Consider the following 16,871-nt stretch of genomic DNA (forward strand, 5'->3'; position numbering starts at 1 on the left):
GTTGGGGCTGGGGCTGGGGGAAGGCGTTGCTGGAGTAATTGGAGCCAGGTGTGCTTGCCTGGCGCTGCTTTTTGGAGGTGAGAATTTGGAAAGGTTTGAAATAGGGATGTGGTTTGGCAGAGGGCTGAAAGGAGAATTTTCCAAGACTAGGGGAGAAGACTGGTAAATAAAATAGAGCCGAGTTGAGTATGAACTATGTTGAGGACAGCAAGTACCCTGGCAGCTGTGAAAGCTTCAGCTGATGGTTTTGCCTGTTGGTGTTGATGCTGGGAGAATGGTCTTCAGCTGAACACCACAGGTCTTCAAAGCAAGGTGAATTGTGACAGCCTGTGACACTGGAAGGGGCAGTGTAGACCGGCCTCTGAAGATAAATGTTTGTCCCCAAATTTCCCCACTACAGATTGGGAGAAACCTCTAGCTTTACCTCCCAATCCGGTGATGTCAGCTGCCTTGGAAGCAGTTCCTTGCTTTGGCACTTCCTATGTTCCTATTTTTTTGGAGGGCACCTGCCAGCGAGGAAAGGCAGCAAGCACAGGTGATTGAGTTTTTGTTCAGAGATGTGGGGTAACCTCAGAGCAGATGTGGTGTTGGGGTCAGGTGTGGAATGAATGTGGTCTTCCCAGGACCTTTGTTTGTTAGGTTCAGAAGTCTCCAGAACTTCTGTGGGATTTGGGGAGCAAGACCTGAGCTTGTCCAGGTTAGTAGTGCCTGAACAGGAACAACCAGCACAGATGAAGACGTCTGTGCTACCTTTCAGCCCTTGTCTTTAATGAGCTCCAAATCCCAAAGGTGAAGGAAAAGCAGACAAATGGCAGAACAACCATTAGTTCCTCATGAGGAAGTTAAGTGTTTGGAGGGTCATGTATGCAGCTGTCACCAATTTGTCACCCTGCTTGAAAATCCAGGGACCTGTAGGCAGGAGGTAATGGCACTAGGCTGATCAGAGCCAAAGTCAGAGACTGGTAGGCTTCTTTGCAGATAATTACAAAACCTGGCATTTTATTTGTGTTTTTCAACACTCCTGGAAGGGAGATTCTGTTAGCTCTGTTTTACAGGTATGGAAGTTGAGGCTAAGAGAGGTTAAGTGTTCTACCCAAGGTCATGAACTGGGAAGTAATTGATAGAATCTAACCTTGAATTCACAACACACTTCCTATAGATGGAGTTGACATGCACTGTGAGTGGCTCTGGGCAAGGTGGGCTTTCCCAAGGCTTAGGCATTTATTCAATAATGAAATCATTATTTACTAAGCACCTGTTTGTAATGTGTCAGGCACAGTGCCAGGCACTGGCAGTCCTGACTCCCTACCCTTGAGAATTTGCCAAAGGTAACAAAGATACAGTGGATAGTGAGTTTTCCCTTGCTTCTTCTCCCATTTAGATGATCTCAAGCTCTTCACTTTGCTTAAATGTGGGCTTAAATGTTGCGCCCAGTGTTGTGTGTTGACTTAATCATATGCAGCTAAGTCTTTGAGCTGCAATAGAACAGCCATCTGGTAAGAATTAAATGTGAATAGCTGGGCCGTTGTCTATAGGTGAAGAGCTTAGAAAGAGGGGCAGGTTGGGGCGCCCTGTTATTAACACCAGCTCTGTTCTATACAAACAATTCTCTTAATGGATTACCTGTGCCAAAATATTGCTGAATAGCTTGGGAACAGGTTAGTATTTTGCCCTTTAGAAAACAAAAAACAAAAAACAAAAAAAAACCATGGAGTTGAATTTGGAAAGGAATCTTGGAAAATGAATGTTTCAGTGCAACAATATATCATTCACATGCCCAGAAATTCAGCACTGCAGGACTTCTGCTGGCAGAATCAGGTAACTCTGGGATGCATTCAGATTTGGTCTTGAATTCTTACATGTCTTGAGTAGGTTGAAAGTTGGTTATTTTTTTGTTGTTGGCAGTGACCTTTACTTAGAAGTGCCCAGGAGATATTCTTGGGATAGATGCCAACAGGTTTTCTGTCTTTTCCCTTCAGTTTTGTTAAAATGTAAATGAAAGGATTTCCCAGCACCGAGTTGTGGAGCTACCTGGGTATCCAAGTGACAGGAAGAGTTGGTTGTTAGGGTGGTTGGGAAGGACTTCTTAGAGGAAGTGCACTTGAACAGAGACCTGAGTGATGAAAAGGGGTGATCTGGGTGAAAAAGAGGCCAAATAAAGGATCTGCTGGTGTCCAGGCCCTCAGCTTGGAAGTGGCTTGTTGGAGATGAGAGAGGGGCCAGTGTGGCTGGAGTGGAGTTAGCAAGGGGGAGAGTGGCGGCAGGTGCGGTTGGTCCTTGTGGAGTTGGAACGTGTGGGGCCCTGCCGAGTGGGAAGTTGTTTCTTGGCATTTCTTTACATTTCTCTGTTCTTATCCAGTGTTTAAAAGAGCTGACCCTGAATTCTGAAGACTTGGGGAGTCCCTGTTTCCTAACAACGGAGAATTGGTTCTATAAGGAGAAATGTGAATAGTTCCACTGGCAAGAGAAGTAGAAACTAGATTACCAGAGTGGATATTTGGGCTCTAGTCCCAACCATGTCATAGCCAGCTGCAGAACTTGGGCAACCCATGACCTCTTTGGGCTTCAATTTCCTTATCTATAACAAACATTTGGAATAGCATGTCTCTAAAATCTCCTTTCTCACTAAAAGTCAATTATTATATATAGATTTCATTTTTGGTTTTATCCTTTTGTTTCTTTCAGACTTTTATCAGTGATCTGACAGTAAACCAAGTCCACTCACTAGTTCTGATTTCATTCTTTTCTCTACTCCTTTGCTTCTGGAGTAGCCAGTGAAGTATTTGGAGAAAAATGTCAGGAGGGAAAGAGAGAATTTCATAACTTTGCACAGTGTCCTCAACAGTGCCCATTTAACACATTGCCTGTTGCCCTGAAAGAATTCCCAATCACCACATGAGTCGACTGTGATAACCGAGACTTGTTCTCAGGCTAGTGATATACGGTTTAACGAAAAACTGCTACTGTCCTTACTGAGGAGGATTTATCCCATCAAAACGGCGTTTGAGAACCTGACAGTGGGATACTGTTGTTTGCATTTACTCTTTTTTTAAAATCTCATTTTGATTTATTGGAAGCTTATATTTCAATAAAAAATCTGCCCATCTTCCTGAAATTCAGTATCAATTATACAACTCTCTCATTGAAAAGTGTATCTAGGCCGGGCGCGGTGGCTTACGCCTGTAATTCCAGCACTTTGGGAGGCTGAGGTGGGTGGATCACTTGAGGCCAGGAGTTTGGGACCAGCTTGGCCAACATGGTGAAACCCCATCTCTACTAAATATACAAAAATTAGCCTGGCTGGTGGCGCGTGTCTGTACTCCCAGCTATTTGGGAGGTTGAGGTGGGAGAATCTCTTGAATTTGGGAAGCAGAGGTTGCAGTAAGCCGAGATCATGCCACTTCATTCCAGCCTGGGTGACAGAGTGAGACTCTCAAATAAAAGAAAAGTATGTCTAAAAGAAATTAGCAAGACCAAGTATATTAACTTGTTTTTAGACTATTACCATGTCAACACTTCCTATTTTAAAATGCACTGTAAATCATGATTTACCCTTAGGATTAGCTTTGAGTATTTCATTATTTGTTTTGCTTCTGCCAAATGTAAAAGACTAAGCGGGCACACACTTATCCAAAATTAAAGTTAAGGAAAGCAAATAAACTCTCTAAAACAAACATTATTTAATATTTCAAACCAGCATTTCAAGCCATTTTCACTTGTTGAAAGAAGAAAGCACTTCTATTTTGTTCTCTAGTATTCACTCTGGCAGGCTAAACTAAACTTTTTAAAATTACTCCTTTTAATTGAGTACACAAATCATTTTCGTGTGACATGGCATTTGTGAAATTGATAATTCAGTCACATCAATTCATTTATTGAGATACATTCATTTCTAGAGATTTTTTGTTTTTGAGACAATCTTGCTCTGTTGCCCAGGCTGGAGTGCAGTGGCGCAATCTTGGCTCACTGCAACCTCTGCCTCCTACATTCATGCAATTCTCCTGCCTCAGCCTCCCGAGTAGCTGGGATTACAGGCACCTGTCACCACGTCCAGCTAATTTTTGTATTTTTTAGTAGAGACAGGGTTTCACCATATTGGCCAGGCTGGTCTTGAACTCCTGACCTCAGGTAATCTGCCTACCTCGGCCTCCCAAAGTGCTGGGATTACACACATGAGCCACCGTGCCTGGCCTAGAGATCTGTCTTGAAGGGTTTTACTGACTCTATTAGTTACTGGAAGAGCCATCGGCTCTAGAGTTATAGGTGGCCATAGAGATAGAGTCTAACCTTTTCATTTATGGGGAGACTGAAGCCCAAAGTAAGATACTTCAGCAAAAAAATCATTTATTTATTTATTTTTATTATTTTTAGAGACAAAGTTTCACTGTGTTGGTCAGGTTGCTCTCAAAGTCCTGTCCTCAAGTGATCTGCCCACCTCAGCCTCCCAAAGTGCTGGGATTACAGGCCTAAGCCACTGTGCCTGACCCCCTTTTTAAAATGAATGATATGTTAGGATCTTACATTAGGAGGAAGGCAAAACTGGGGAGCACCAGCGTTTGTGGTTTATAGTGAAAGTTAATTTCCTCTGTTTCTCAGGCAAGGACAGTTAACTTTTTTTTTTCCTTGAGGACAAACAACAAATGATTGTTTTGTAGAAATCAGACAATCCTGTTTTTCTTCTAAAATTCCATGCCAACAGTTTACTTACTTTCTTCTTTGAAAAGAATGAGAGAGATTCTGACCTAAAATGGTCTCAGATGTGTACTGAAGATGCTAATATTGTATTGCTATGTCTTGCCAAGATTTAAGAGGGCATCTCAGGAAGATACTGTACACCACTCTACAATGGTGACTTGTTTTCGCCTCAGGGATGATAAAGTAGAGGGACAGATAAGAGGCTTAATTCAGCTCATTTCTTACACAGTAGAGAATTACGGATAGGACTTACAGACTTTTGCATAAAATAATATAACCAGGACCAGAATTACCAGGCCCTATAAGTTGTTCCTTATAGAAATGCTCAAGGCTCCTAGCTCACTATTTGTTGATAGTTTATGGTTATACCCCAAACTTAACAAGTGTTTATTGAGGGACTACGACCTGGGAACAAAGCCAGGGAACAAACTCCTCAAGTCTAGGAGATTTAGGGTTGAGGGCTAAAGCTTGATTTTTCTCACCATGCAAGATATTCCTTGGTAATTCAGCAACAATATAGAAGACTTGGAATGGGATCCTAAACAAAAATGGGATTTAAAATTGTTATTAGATTTGTGAATGATATGTATTCTTTTGGGCAAGTAAGTCAGGTAACAGAAGTTCTTTTAGTGAATCAGTGCAGTAATGTGGTTAACTAAGTGACACTTACTAAGCCAGAAGTTAGTGTACTCATTATCTATCAGGAAGCAAATCATGGTCCATGTCTCCGAAAAGCAAATGGTCGTCTTTCATTAACTGGTTAAGCTTGGCTTTCAAGGCTCATTGTGATCTGGCTCCAGTACCCTTTCAACGACATTTTTCTTTATTCTTTTTTATATTTCCTTAGCTCCATCTGAATTAAGTATTCCTCAGACCCACTCATGCTGCCTCCACTGCCATCCTCTTTGCTTGGACCCCTTAGATCCACCTTTCCCCATTGACCCTGCAGCCCAGCTGAAGTGCCCCTTCCTGCTGTGCACAGATGTGTTTGTATCTGCCTGTCCCTCTGCCCCCATCACACTGTGAACTTCTTGAGGGCAAGTATTGTGTCTGACTCACATTTGAAGCCCTTTCATTACCTAGTGGTGCTTCCCAAATATAAGTTTATATGTGCTATTAGTCTTCACAGTTTGTGTAGTATTCATATATTATTTGCATTATTTATCTAATTTATTTATTTATTTATTTTTTGAGACAGAGTCTTGCTCTGTCGCCCAGGCTAGGGTGCAGTGGCACGATCTCGGCTCACTGCAAGCTCCGCCTCCCGGGTTCATGCCATTCTCCTGCCTCAGCCTCCCTAGTAGCTGGGACTACAGGTGCCCACCACCACGCCCGGCTAATTTTTTTGTATTTTTTAGTAAAGACGGTGTTTCACCATGTTAGCCAAGATGGTCTTGACCTCCTGACCTCGTGATCCACCCGCCTTGGCCTCCCAAAGTGCTGGGATTACAGGCATGAGCCACTGCGCCTGGCCCCTAATATTTTTCTTAAATCTACTCACTTAAAAAATGACTTTACCTCAACTTCCTAAACATGAAATCATGTTTTTAATTCCTGTAAAAATATATACATAAAGTATATCTTAAAACATTCTTAGTGTCTCCACATGATTAACTGAGTAAAGTGCTTTACGCATTTAATAGCCATTCAGTTTCTGAGGAATGAATAGTAAATGTGCAAAACATAACATGAGAACTTCTTTTCCCTGTTTGGTTAGTAACTTCACACTTATTAACCTAGAGATAAAATGAGGAAGGTGCGGCTAGAAAAGACTGAGCAAGCCTGTAAGCCAAGTCATTCATTCCTGTCTGTGAAGCATTTAGGTGTTAGATATTACTAATTACCTCTTATGCATTGCAAACTGCTGGGCTAGAGGGGCCTATGGAACAATAAATTCTGTTGACAGCAGAGTCCCTGCTGACTTACTGAGCATCTGCTGAAACTCCAGAAATTGTGTAAGTGGACCCCTTCCCCACAAAAGATTCAGAAAGCAGCACACTATACATGGGACACATCCTAGAGAAAGGGGTGTGATAAGTATGTGTACATATCACATGGTTGTAGTTGTATTTTCTCAGTGTTCCTGTTTGGGGCAGTTTAAGTTACAGATTTCTCACTACCACTAAGTGTTTTTTAGGACTGCATTGTGTACTGCCAACATAACAGAGGTCTGAGGGATTTTTCTATAAATTTGCTAATGGGAACTATATATTTTTTAACCTAATTTTTGAGGATATTGTAAGATTACTCAGGTAGACCAATCTGAGTTTCTTTAAAAAGAACAAGTTCTATATATTCAAGCTGTAGTTAACATAGTTAATAATTAATCATACTAATAAATATTGAAGGCTTTTATAAATCCATGAAGAGATTTCTGTTTTAGTTACTATACTCTATAGTTGCTGCTTCTATATAGTGTAGAAATAGTGCGCTGTAGTTTCTTATTTGTTATGTAAACTGTAGTATAGATTTAGGGTAGCAGATCAGAGACTAGAACAGGTGATTCTTTTCATTTAGTATTTAATAAAGTTTAGAGAATTTTTTTTCTTAAATCTGTAGGAATCAGTCTATGTAAGTTGAGCATGGGATAAAGTCTATTTAGGGTTTTATGAGAAAAAATCACCCACTCTTTTTTTTTTTTTTTTTAATCCAGGATTGGGATCAACAGTTGTTCTAGCATGGGCAGGGTAACTTGATATAATGGCATACATTTTTACCCTGGTCTGCTCTTAGAGCAAATTTGAAATGGTTGTTTTGGAAAATGTGCTATGAATTTCTCTCCAGACCTTTGCACCAGGGCAGGCGGTCCAGCCTAGCAAATCCTTGGCACTCGATGCGCATCTTTCATAACAGAACTTTGATGCTGAGACTCAGTGTCTTGAAATCAGCACAACAAAATGGTGCCTGAGGAGCAGTGTTTACTTTGATCATTCTTCAACTTCTGTGCCCCAGCCTTTCACGGAGCACAGATTGCTTTACCAGAGTTATGGTGCTGAAGCCCACGACTGTTTTTGTAGTCTGGTTGCTGTGGTGATCCTTAGCCTTCCATGAAACTCCCATCTCTAGGGAAATAGAAACCTTTGCAGCTGTCTTGGCCTTTTTGGTTTTGTATCTGGTGGAGGTCTTCACCGAGCTTGTTGAAGCCTGAGAGTGATCGGTTTGTGTCACAGTAAAATACACGCATGGAAACAGGGTATCCCCTTCAGGATGTGTTGTATTAAAAAAAGAAAACAAACGAAAAAAAACAGCTCCCTTATTCTTCTCTCCAATTGTATGGGGCCTTTGAAGTATCTCCAAGTCTGGCTAGAATGAAGTGAGCCTTGGAGATGTTGTTGGTCATGATAGTGCTATGAGTAAGCTTTGGGAGCGTGACTCAGGAAGTGGGGTTGCCAGGTGGGGAAGAAAGAGAGTGGGGGCAAAGGGGAAGCTTAACAGGGCCTGTGTGTGCCCAGAGAGAAGTTGGTTTAGGAAGAGGATGTGAGCCGAGTCCAAGGTTGCCAACAGCTTGATGTTTAGAGGACTATGAGGAAACCCTTTTTGACTTGAAGCCTCAGTGGAGGATGGTATAGACAAGAGCTTCTTTCCATAGGAACCAAGGGAATGGAGAATAGCAGCTGTGGTTTTAGTGGGCAGAAGTAATAATAGCTAACACTTAGAGAGTGCTTACCAGATGCCAGTCACTGTTGTAAGTGCTTTCGACAAATGACAGATTTAACATCTGATGAAATAGATACAATTATTATCCCCATGTTACAATTGATGAAACTGATGCGAGTAGAGTCTTAATATCCCTCAGGGCCCTAGCGTGGGTAGGTGGAGAGCTGAGATTCCAACCTAATACCTGACTCTGAGTCGCTGTTCTTAACCACCAGGTCAAACTGCCTGTAATTTAGAAAGGAAGGCAGAGTGACCCAAAGGATTGGGTTACAGGAGATGTGGCCAACTTAGAAGAAAATGTAGATCTTGGAAGACATTGAATTATGCTTTAAAATGTGTGTGTTAATTCATGTATTAGTCCATTCTCACATTGCCATAAATTAATACCCAGACTGGGTAATTTATAAAGAAAAGAGGTTTAATTGACTCACGGTTCTGCAGGCAGTACAGGAAACATAGCAGCTTCTGGGGAGGCCTCAGGAAACTTTCAATCATGGCAGAGGTGAAGGGGAAGCAGGCACGTCTTACGTGGATGGAGCAGGAGGAAGAGATAGTGAAGGGCAAGGTGCTAAACATTTTAAACAGCCAGATCTGGTAAGAACTCTGTCATGAGAAAGCGCTAGGAGAATGGCGCTAAACCATTCATGAGAAACCACCCCCATAATCCAATCACCTCCCATCAGGCCCCACCTCCAACATTGGGGATTATAGTTTGACATGAGATTTGGATGGGCACACAGATCCAAAACATATCAGTTCCTTCCTTCCTTCCTTCCTTCCTTCATTCATCACCAAATATTACTGTAATTCCTATAAGTGCCAGATATTGCACTAGGTTTTAAGGTGATAAAAATACAAGTCCCACCCCATCCTCTGAGATAGTTTGTGTGTACAAAGTTAATACAAGGATCAGATTCTGGATGCTCTAAGAGATGGGTCAACAGGATATAGGTCAGTAACATCCTCTGGACACAAAGTCTTTCTTTCTTTCTTCCTTTTCTTTTTTTTTTTGGAGATGGAGTTTCGCTCTTGTTGCCCAGGCTGGAGTGCAATGGCACAATCTTGGCTCAACGCAACTTCCGCCTCCTGGGTTCAAGGGATTCTCCTGCCTCGGCCTCCCGAGTAGCTGGGATTATAGGCATGTGCCACCACACTCGGCTCATTTTGTATTTTTAACAGAGACAGGGTTTCTCCATGTTGGCCAGGCTGGTCTTGAACTCCTGACCTCAGGTGATCCTCCTGCCTTGGCCTCCCAAAGTGTTGGGATTACAGGCGTGAGCCACTGTGCCCGACCAACACAGAGTCTTCTTAAAGAGCATGGCTTTTTTTTTTTTTTTCTGTGATCCAATGTGAAAATACAAAACAGTAATTAATGCATTTCTCCCTGATTCCAGAAAGAATTGAGAAGTTTACTTTGCTGAGTTTGTATATATTTTCCAGCAGTAAAATAGTTCCTGCCTCTTACTACTATAGAGCAGCTTCCCATTCTCCTCTGTGCCCCAAGGCTGACACCCAAGATTAAAGATGGGGGTTGGTAGGTAGGGGGAGAGAGAGACAGACAGGTAGAGACATTCATTCTACTTCCAGCACTGTCATTTTCTAGCCTTCTGACTTTGGCAAGAACACCAGTTTCTTTACCTTTAAGATGGGATTAATTAGATAATTATGCAGAGCACTTCCTTTTGATGAGAGCAGCACTCTCAACAGGAGCCATGGATCTACCTATTGTCTTTCCTTAGGAGATGATATGATGATGATGGTTTTCACTATTGCTGCCACCACTGTTTGTAACAATAATCCAAGTGTGGTGTTTTTGAATGTTCATATCTTAGTAATTACTTCTCTCTAGATTTCTGCTAGCAAGGTAACACTGTACTCCTAAAGAATTCCTTACCAGCTTCAGGTTAATATACTTTCTAAGATTGTACTTTAGCCCAGGGGAATATAAATACCATCCTTGGATGCTGAGAGCATCTTAAATCGCTACCTGAATCAACTGCATTTTGTGGGGTTTTTTGTTTGTTTTTGCTGTTACAAATTAACTAACTTTAAGATGCTGCTTAAACAGAAATCCTTATTGAGATCTTACCGCCATTATAGTTCATTGCCCAATGTGCGTGGCAAGTCAATACACTGAGACACCAGATTGCAGCAGAGAAAGAGGTTTAATTGTACAGCTGCTGAACTGGGGGAAACTCAAATCCATCTCCCACAGGAGTTTGGAGTTGGAATTTTTAAGGGTTTTGGAGTGGGCTGAAGTATGGAGAATGTTGATGGGTCGAAGAGTGCAGGGTAAAGTCATGGGACAGGGAGATAAAGAAACGGTGTTCTCATGCTGATTTGGTGGTTCCTTTGTGGGAGTCTTTAAACTGGTTGGTGTCAGCTGTCCCGTTGGAATTCAGGATTTGCTCCTGCAATTCTCTAACATAGCCCTTAGGATTCTAACATCGGACATCCTATCTATCTATAGGAGTGATAGGGATGCAAATAGTGAGAATCTAGTGCATGTGACTTTTGGTTACAAGAAAGTAGGTCAAACAGCAGCATGTTAATGCTTAATTATAACTCTATTTTCTGTCCAGAATTCTTGTTAACCCAGTGACGACAGCTTCATCTATGACTGCGTGTAGCAGATGGAATGATTACTCCAGTACCCAGATTTTGTGGAAACTGAGTTCCTGCTATGCTTATTTTGTAAATCAGCTTCTCATGATCACTCCAGTGATTCTCTTTATTATGCAGTTTGATACACCACAGTACTGACACACAGGCCATTCTAAGATTCTGTTGTTGGTAAAGACATATACATGTCAGAATACTGGCTTACTAAACAGGTAAGTAGCAAAGCTAATTTGAAGCCCATTATAAAATGTAGAAATTAGGCCAGGTACTGTGTGGCTCACACCTGTAATCCCAGCACTTTGAGAGGCTGAGGTAGGAGGATTGCTTGGGACCAGGATTTGAGATCAGCTTGGGCAACATAGCAAGACCCTGTCTCTACCAAAAAGAAAAAAAAATTAGCCGGGCATGGTGGTTTATGCCTGTGGCTATCGCTACTTGGGAGGCCAAGACAGGAGATTGCTTGAGGAGTTGAAGGTTACGGTGAGCTCTAATTGTGCAACTGCACTCCAGTCTGGGTGACAGAGTGAGATCTTGTCTCCAAAAAGGAGAACTTGAGGGGAAATACATTTGTATAGTAAATGGTTATATGGGGCTTTGGTTACATATTAGTGTTAAAAACAAAAATAAAGTGATCTGAATGGATGTATTTATTTAATGTGACGGGGAATATATATATAAATCAAACTTTCCCCCCATTTTAATCAATGTGCAAATATTGAGTTTCTTCAGTTTGCCTAGAATTTTAATTTCTAACCATTCTAACACACTTAATTGCCTACATGAAAACCCATGTAAATTTCTGTGCCTCTAAAAGATAGTGAAACATTTGCTCAGAATATTTTACCTTTGTTGTCTATCCCTAAAGAAGAAAACACACTCCAAAGGTTTTTTACATTTTACGTGTTTTTATTTGCATAACTGTTTAAGATAACAAATATTTTCTATTTTCTTTTCTTTGCCTTGTGTGGTTCCCATGGATGGCCTGAGTGCCATTCTACGCTGTCTTACACACAGAGAGGATGACGATTAGGGTGGCTTGTCCCACAAAACCTGGGTGTGGCCTTGACATCCTGTCCAGCATACCTTCCAGGAAGCATCCCCGTCTTTTGTTTCAGTAGCTGGAATCTGCTTTTCTTGACTATGTGTTAATGTTCTGTTTACTATGTATACCCTGACCCCCTTTTTCTGGTCAGAAAAACAGGACAATATGACTCTGTAATTATTATTCTAGTCACATTTCATTAATAACTTTTGTTCGTTCCTTCTTTTATTCCTTCTTTCAGAGAACTTGTTGACTGCCTACTAAATGTCTGGCCCTGTGCTAGGCCTAAGGATACAGAAATGAGTGTGACTCAGTTTCTGCCCCTGGAGAATGACCTGAGGAATTTACACAGTGGCAGGGGAGACAAACATCCAAACCAGGGCGTCCGATCTTTTGGCTTCCCTGGGCCACATTGGAAGAAGAATTGTCTCGGCCCACACATGAAGTACATGAACAGTAATGATAACTCATGAATGAAAAGGAAAAAAATCACAAAAGAAGTCTCATAATGTTTTGAGAAAGTTTACAAATTTGTGTTGGGCCTCATTCAAAGCCATCCTAGGCAGCATGTGGCCATGGGTTGGACAAACTTGATCTAAACAGATCATTATAGTGCCAGGCAGAGGTAGAAACACCAGTGCTGTCTGAGAGAGCTCCAGCTTTGTCTGAGGGAGGGGGAAAGATTTTACTGGAGATGGCATTGTGAGCTGGACCCACAAGTCCATCTGGAGCACTGTGGTGCACTTTAGGCCAGAATCCTGCAAGGCTGCAATGTGTTAGTGATGTATACAGTACACTGTTCACACAACCTATCTTAATGCCAAAGAATGATAGAAAAGTGCCTGTCTGTGTCCTCAGACTTGCATCAGTAGTGGCCTGCTGAGGGCACTAGCAGCGTTCCTCCACTGGAACCACCCACACATCAGGGTCTCCACTCTGCCTGCCTCTCTTCCCTGCAGCCGGGGGAGCTGTGGCTGCTCTGGGAAGGGCCTGGGTCTCTGGAATCTCCTTGCAACGGCTCCCAGGACCGCTTTAGAAGGTCATGACCTGTAGTTTCATAAATACTCCTCTGTTTATATGAGCTCTTGCCCCTCCACCCCCAACCCAAATTTAGTTCCCAGTATTTTTCCAGGGCATACAAAATATGGAGCGGAGCTTATTTCTGCATCCCACTTCAGACTTTCATTTTAGGTTTTTTTTTTTTTTTTTTTTTTTTTTTTGTCTCTTTTGTGGTTATATTAGATTATTTTCAGAGGCTCTCAGGGAATCCTGAATCATGTCCTTGTTGGGGGGAGGGGCGATGAATCCTGAAATGAACTGCCAGTGTCCGTCTCAGCACATTAAGTGGTTTCAAGACAAAACCATTGGGAAAGAGCTTGATACCATTTGACCAAGGAGAATGGTCAGTTGAGTGCCCCAGGTCAGGATGGGGACCCTGGGTGTGTGTGTAGGGGAATGTGTGTATGTCAAGATTTCTTGAATTCAGCACCAACTGATTAATATTCCTCTAGAAATTCAGAGAAATATAAAGAAAAAAAAAAAGGAAACATTTAAAAGCTCCAAATCCAGTTCTCTAAAAATATTTTGAGGGAATCTTTTTATACCAATTCCCAAATGGTGAAGGACAAGCAATGGTGAATAAAATATCAGCTGTAGGGGTTCTGTAGACCAGAATATACTAAATACTGCAGCAGCAACTAAATAAATACTGTTCCCACCCCTAGCAGTCAGTTGCACATTTTAGATCCATCTGGGGTCAGGTTTGAGTTCCTAAAAGCCATATTGCCCAAATGTCAGTGAAATTTGAGTTCAGTGGTAGGACCCTAGTGTCCTGAAATAGGTTTATGCTTTTCCATTTGTGCATGCAAAGTGTGGGTGCTGGGAGACCCAGATTCAGGATGTTTTCAGTTACTACTAACATTGTTGCCAAGTGGATATCTCCTTACCCCTGAAGAGGGGACAGATGATGGCTATATACAGACCAGCATGTGATTTTATGGGTCTTGGTTGTAGGCACGCTGTTGGAGTTCTTTTCTTATCTTAGTGTAAACTGATTATTGAATCATCCATTTCAGAGAATTATTTGGTCTGGTTTTAGATAATAAGAGTTTCCCTGGTAGTGTTTTGGATGACTTCATTGCTTCACAGGTCCACAGGGGCTGTTCTAAGAATCAGAAATGTTGAAATGGACCTCACTGACACGTTAGCAAAATTGGACAGCTGTTAGACTAGCGTATCAGTTGCTTGCTTACTTTGCTTTTTCGTTTGTTTTAATGAACCCCTGAAGTAGGGGGTCTAACTAATACATATTCTGAAATCTCTATGGTAGAAATGCCTTGCGTCTGTATTATGAATCTTGGGAAATTCAAAACAATTTTCATAAGGAATCTTTCCATAAAGTAAGTAGGGTTTCCCCCAGTAATTTACAGAGTTTGAGACAGTAGATAGTTTTTGCTTATCAAAGATAATCTTTAGAGAACTGAGAAGCCTTCACTATAACAAGGTCCAGAAAAGATTGTCCTTGTTATTTTCTGCTGATAATGTGAGCAAGGACATGCTTCCCAAGTGGGAGATAGGGAGGTGGTCTTTCTACTACTCAAAGGCTTTGTGCTCCTTAGAGTTGTCCTTGACTTTGGTCCAAGTTGTGTTCAGATTCCCCAGAAAAACACCCAGAAGATCTGCTTTGAATTTCTTTATAAAATTATATGTTCGTTGCGTTGCACAGATAACCGCAGAAGACCTAGTATGAATAGATGTTGTAGAACAGGTTAGACCAATGAGCTCTTTTCCATTTAGGGGAAGAATCAGCAATGTATGAGGGATGGTGTTACATAAGGGATGTGGCAGATCAGATTTGCTTGCATTTTCTCACACCATAAGGAATACCGAATATCCAGCACTGTTTGAGACCAGCATGGTTAGAACAGGAACTCTTGGATTAGGCTTCATGGACCAGTTGTGGTCAAAGTATGGGTTCCACCAGAAACTACATGTTAAAGTTTTTTTAGTTTTGAGTCTTCATCTATTAGTTCTTCTCCTGAAAGGATGACATCTTAAGACCAGAGGTGTAATTTGTAGTTTAATTAGATGGAGCCATTTTGTTACCGTTGTTGCTGTTAGAATTTTCTTACTCTTTTACAATGGGGTTCTTAACCTGGGTTGATGGGTGCTTAACCTGGAGTTCATGGGCCCTGCAATGAATGTAATTCCCTGACATTGTCTGCAAAAGTTTGTGTGATGTGGATGTTTTTTGTTTGGTTTGGTTTGATAAAGAGAGGGTTCATACATGCATTAAGTTCTCAAATGCTCCATGACTCCCAAAGATTTACAAAGAAGCCAGTGGTTTCGAGACTGGTCATTGCTGCTTCCTTTGAGCTGCATCCCCTTTAGCTTACCAGCCTTCACAGCTCGCATGGTCCCAGTGTTCGATTCGTTATTACTTATGAACCCATAGACAAAGATGTTAACCTGTATTTTTATGTGTAAATTTGACTTAGGATTGATGGTCAACTCTTTAAACTACTGTTTGGATTTCCAAGCTGGAGATTGCTGGATACTCTTTGTATCGTTTCTTCACGGGATATTTATTTGCTGTAGTCTACCTCCGCTCGGCCTTTAGACCATGAGCACTGGAGAATGTAACCACAAAAGCTTCAGGATGTTCTTATATTTGTAACTGTAGTCTACCCTGAGCTATAATTGATCCGAAGGAGGATTTTCTTTTCTTTTCTTTTCTTTTTTTTCCAACCTGGGAGAAATTGGGCAACTTAACCAGGAATTCTTTGAGATACTGCAGTGTGTTCTCTCTGGAAGCTTTTATACCATCGTTCTTTTGTTAGTTGTTTTGGTTGTCCTTTATCTTCCCTTCAGCAAGATTTACTCAAGCAGGGGAAGCCTAGAAAAGACAGGCTGCTGAGAGATTAGGTGAGCGGGTGCTTGCAGGACTCTTTGTCCCTGCCAAATGATCTTTTAAAGAAACTATTGGGTATTTTTCTTTGAATTTCCCAATTGTAGTGTGAATTCTTCTTTGCCAAATGGCTTTTGGGGCTCTGCCTGGACCCCGTGTGCCAGAGTCAGAGATTCATCTTGGCCAGACACTGCCACATATTGAAGAGGGAGCTGTTTCCAGGAAAGCTGAGGGCTGTGGCTCCTAGAAATCTTTCCTTGATTATATGAGCCAGGCCTCAGCACTTTTGACCATCTGGAAAATTTTGGACCTGAGCACCAATATCTGTCTCATAGATCTTTTTCTTCTCATTTCATGAGCTTTTATAAAAAATTCTTGTTCATTTGAGACACATGCTTATTAGTATTTTGTAGTATATATTTGACCCAAACTTCTGCTTATCTATGAGCTCTAAGAAGAATTGTATGCCTAAGTACTGCAAAGAAAATCAGAAGAAGAAGAGTTGATGCAGCCCCTGCAGATATACATTACTATTCTTTGTGTCATTATGGTACTCAGTAAATAGTCTTGGAGTAAATAGAGAAACCTTTTACTGATACATGCTATTAGTGACAGAGTGTTGCTTTGCAGTTTTCAGGTACTCTGGAACAAATGATGATTTCATCCCTCCTTCATTCTCCATAGTGTGTGTGTCTCTTTGTTCAGTACAGTTTGAATCTTTGCTTCTGCTGTTTCTATAGCATCTCTTCTTCTTCTCAGTGGCTATCAGTCTGTTTATTTCGAGAGGCGGACAGCATCTCCAAAGTGTGCTGTGAGGTAGAGTCTTTACAACCAAGGAGCACATTACTTTGCTGTAGCTGTACTTGACGTCACTGTTCATCTAGTATTTTGATTTAGCACTATGCTTCTGCCAAATATAAAAATGATCCTAGCTGTGTGCAGAAATAG

The 16,871-nt window shown here is 41.5% G+C and overlaps 1 protein-coding gene across 3 annotated transcripts in view; it reads left to right on the plus strand.

Moving 5' to 3' along the window:
• LOC105485380 (transforming growth factor beta receptor 3) overlaps positions 1-16,871 on the plus strand; it is a 206,646-nt gene that overhangs the window by 109,639 nt on the left and 80,136 nt on the right. The gene's annotated exons all lie outside the window — the stretch shown is intronic.

This window comes from Macaca nemestrina, chromosome 1, assembly GCF_043159975.1.
Source record: "Macaca nemestrina isolate mMacNem1 chromosome 1, mMacNem.hap1, whole genome shotgun sequence".
Lineage (NCBI taxonomy): Eukaryota > Metazoa > Chordata > Mammalia > Primates > Cercopithecidae > Macaca > Macaca nemestrina.